The sequence below is a fragment of the Halyomorpha halys genome, unplaced genomic scaffold, assembly GCF_000696795.3.
Source record: "Halyomorpha halys isolate HHAL.00 unplaced genomic scaffold, Hhal_1.1 Scaffold1464.1, whole genome shotgun sequence".
Taxonomy (NCBI): Eukaryota; Metazoa; Arthropoda; class Insecta; order Hemiptera; family Pentatomidae; genus Halyomorpha; species Halyomorpha halys.
Genome location: NW_027111616.1, coordinates 396445 through 401322, shown reverse-complemented (window position 1 = coordinate 401322; position 4878 = coordinate 396445).

Genomic DNA, 4878 nt, shown 5'->3' with positions numbered 1-4878 from the left:
GGATGTTTTGAAGCAGATCTAACTCAACATCCTCTAAAAATAATTTTATCAAATTTGTTTAATCTGTCCGTCTGTGCTAATATAAAAATATTTTGATCTAAAAACATTACCAATTCATCAGTTTTATTGCTCAAATTACACAGTGATAATCCGAAAATATTTAGAAAAAATTAAGTTCAAGATATTGAAAAAAAAAAATTAGTCTGTCTGTATCTGAATATGTAACGTTTCTTTATAATGAACGGAATTACAAATTTTTAAATTTCATTTGTTTTAAAGACCAAAAATGAACCGTTTTTGAAATAACCCACGAACTAGGAACGGTTGGTCAAACCTTAAGTTAGCTTCCGTAGCGCCATGTTTGCCGTGGGATACTTACCTTATGTATCGCTCATTCCCACTCTTATGGGTCTTTTGACGAAGCTTGGTCATTACTTATTAAATGAAGTGTTAATAACTTCATTAAATAACTTACCACCACATCACCAAATATCGGGGAAATTAATATTTACAGATTTCCTCGATGTTTTTTCGACTAGGCAAAAATGGAGTAAATAAAATATTTAGGTATTTATTGTAATCTGACAGACGAAGATCAGAACAATACAAGCTGAAATATTGGAACATCACTAAATATGTAGGATCAATCCGTTGAATATGTAACTTTTTTTTGGGGGGGGGGGGGTGAATAGTTTCAATCAAACGGATTTCCAATTTCCATGTCTCAAATTATTAGGGTTCCCACCAAAAATTCGCAGTACATCTCAAACATCTGTTCAGGTGCGGCTTGGTTACATGGTATAAGCAAGTGCAATTCAAATTTTAGGATAATTTTATATGGATAGAAATTAACTTTGGAATTTAGCAAATCACTTCCTTGGAAACAAAATACAAAGAATTTAAACAAATATCTTTAACATACAAAAAGTTAAATCATTACAAATGCTACTTACATAATATATAAATATAATCAATCCCCGGTGAAATTTTCCCATTGCTCGAAATATACAGAACATAAAACATTATTACAATATATGGTATAAAAAAATAATGAAAATTTATTATTAACTTCTTTACTATTTATAGTAAATTAATTTTCTTTCGTTGTATCGTAGCATTCTAATCCAAACCTCTAATTTGTTCACTGTCTATCAAAAACATCGATCTCTGCCCTAACCAAGACTCGTTAAAATATCTAACACCAGAAGACCGAAACTAGAGCAATTATAAAACGTAATTTCCAAGCAGCCGATCTGGAGATTTCTATTGATGTGGGATTCAACCAGACGAAACTCCATTTGTGCGACCCTGGGCGACACTGACCCGCTTCAGAATAATTAGGCAGTCGGGACTATCCACCGTGTCTTCCGAACCGCATTCAGATATCAGCGGGGCATTATTACTTCCAATAATTTTCAGGCAATACTTTGCGATCCTAGTGAGGTAATCTTATTAAAAATAATAAGAAATGAATGATACCCGCTTGCCTATCTCCACAGCCGTTTATGGATCTTCTGATAGTACAAGAGCCGAAGAGGAGAAAAAAGGCAGTTATCTCACCCCAATTTTTGATTAGTTTAATGAAAGCTATGTATAAATACTTGTCAAAATTGATGAGTCTGCCACTGGAAATCCTGGAAGACATCACTCACATCAAATCTCAGTCCGGGTGAGTTTGACTTTCCGTCATGAGCGGTCACCCATCCAAGTACTGACCACACTCGACCTTGCTTAATTTACATTAACTATTTACATTAACATTACATTAACTAGGCGAGCGCCTTAATCCAATCCGCTACTTTATATATTAAGAAAAAACATTATTGATTTTGAAAAATAATACTTTAATAGTAAAATAAGAGGCCAGTCTACAAAGAGATAAGTAAAGACATATTTCAATGATGTGGATTTGAAATTTATAATTAAAAAAAAAAAACTATCTGCAAGCATTCGAACAAGTAATAAAGCTTAAAAAAAAATGGAATGATTTGTCTATTCATATGTAAAATGAGAGATAAACAAAAGAACACTAATGTCAATTCAGCACTTGCTGATTCCCTCCGCCCTGTTGTTAGTTTCCTGTCGGCTATTATGCAAGAAGCAGCCAACCATAGGCTCCGCAAAACGGGTATTTGCACATCCTGTCTTTAGTATCTCGCTAGAAATTATAGCAGAAAAAAAAACATCCTTTAATTTTTTTATTTTTTTAGCTTATAAAATGAGTAAAAAAAAAATGGGTAACAACTCGCTCATAATATGTTCGGGCGCAAAAAAAAAAAAAAAAAAAATATAGTGCTTAAAAAATACTATTTATGAAATTCAGAAACTACTCATCGGTAGTAATGTAATTTCAAGTCATGAGATAATTCCGTTTTTATTCAACATAGGGTGAATAAAGGTGGTAGAAAATGGTGTATTTCGGGATCATAATTTCAGCAATAAATTTTAATTAAAGCAATAACAGCAAATTTAAATAGGGAGACATTGTACGTTCATCTTATACGATGCCTACTTATATATTTTTCTCCACCTTCGAGTTGAAGAGGAGGTTGCACGTAGAGCCTTATCCATAATTCATGTAAGTAGAAAATTGAAATATTGTTCTAGTCACTATTAGTAAACATTTTTATGATAAGATGAGGAGTCCCTAAATGCGAGGGGAAGGGTGTCGGGTGAGGAAGACAAGATTTCCCTCTGATTACTTTTGGTTTTATGATCTCCTTGAGACATTGTATCGTTGTAGTTATGACCGAGTATTATGATGATTCCTAATTTATAATCAATTGATAAATATGTTAGGATACAAAATAAAAATTGTCTCGTGTGTGATCAATATTATAGAATTGATATGTCTAGTTCGGTACTGTGCTATGTATTATGGTACTTGTAATCCCTGTCAAACCTGGGCCATCATTGTTGAATACAATGAGATCAATAGGTGCTTGCTTTACCAAATACAAACAAAGCTCAACTGCGACAATTAATCTAAAGTTTAATCATGTGCTGTTTCTTGCATATCGACCAAATCATATATGCTAAAGAAGTATCTAAATAAAACTATTAATTGATTTCTGTGATTTGATGATATAATTATGACTACATTAGGTTCATTCCGTGACATGCCACAATAACAAATGTAATTAATTTATAGAATTATTTATTTGCATCAAATTGTTATTAAATATTGTGTTATTAATTTAGTAAAAATGAAGAAAATGGTGCAGTACTTTGTAAGGAAGTACAATTACTATACCAACGGTTGTGCAAGAAGATAATTTGGTCAGAATTATTTTTTATCAGAATTTTTACCCAATTAAGAGTACCCACTTCATGAGGCTGGATGGACCGCAGTGGGCTCCCGAACCCACAGGGCTGACTCACGGCTACAATGAAACAGAAAATAATTATCTGCAACAGCCGGATTATAACCCGGGTCTTTGGAGTTGGTAGAATTGTGCCTTACCACAGTGCCACCACGCTCCCCAGGTGTACCTACAAGCAAGTGTAAATTAATTGTTGTCAACGGTAATAAAGTTATTAGTTACTAGTATTAGTGAGTAAAATAACCACAATGAAATAGAAAATAATTGTCTGCAACAGCCGGATTCAAAGCTCGAGTCCTTGGAGCTAGTAGGATAATGCCATACCATTGAGCTACCCTCTCCCAATGAAGAAAATATAAAACCTACATTGTAAATATTGGGATATTAAACTTGTATTATGATCGTTGACATTGTTTCACAACAATAGGTTGACATATATTTACGTTTGTATTTTGTTGGAATTATTCAGATTAGCTAGAGAAAATCCCATAGTCCTTATCAAATCAGAAAAAAAATTATAAATTGAAATAAAAGTTTAAAAAGTAGTTTTTATCAAAGGGTCATTAGACGTCAACTGAACACATTTCTGAACCTTACCGTCTCAGATTTTGTTCAAATTAGGTATAGATGTATTGGTATAGACTTGAAAAACTGAAATTTTATTGAGATACATCTATTTGTTTTTTAATTACAGAGCTGTCCTCATAATTATGCAACAAAAAAACAAAAACAGAGAAAAATAATTTTTGGAATTGCTGCAGAAACTTCCCTAATTTAGCTAGAGATTTGGGATATGTGTGATTTTACGCACTTTTATAAGATATGCAAAAATATAATTTAATTTTCATAGAAAGTACATATTTAAAAATTTATTTGTTGTATAGGTTGAAAAGTATATTTTCAGATATATTTCAAACACTCAAAAAGTTGTACAGAGATTTGGATTTGAATTTCATGTTGTCATTGAAGACTGGTAAGGCCTGCCAGTTTTTCCCTGGTATGATGAGTGGTGACTAAGAGAACTCCCAAATGCGTTAAGTGCCATGATAATGTGCTCTGGTATAGAAGTGTCATGATAATGTGCTCTGGTAAAAAAGTGCCATGATAATGTGCTCTGGTAAATGAGTGTCATGATAATGTACTCTGGTAAAGAAGTGCCTTGATTGTGTGCTCTGGTAAAGAAGTGGCATGATAATCTGCTCTGATAAAGAAGTGCCATGCTAATCTGCTCTAGTAAAGAAGTGCCATCTGGTAAATAAGTGCCTTGATTGTGTGCTCTGGTAAAGAAGTGCCATGCTAATCTGCTCTAGTAAAGAAGTGCCATGATGATGTGCTCTGGTAAATAAGTGTCATGATAATGTGCTCTGGTAAAGAAGTGCCATGATAATGTTTTCTGGTAAAGAAGTGCCATGCTAATCTGCTCTAGTAAAGAAGTGCCATGATGATGTGCTCTGGTAAATAAGTGTCATGATAATGTGCTCTGGTAAAGAAGTGCCATGATAATGTTTTCTGGTTAATAAGTGTCATGATAATGTGCTCTGGTAAAGAAGTGTCA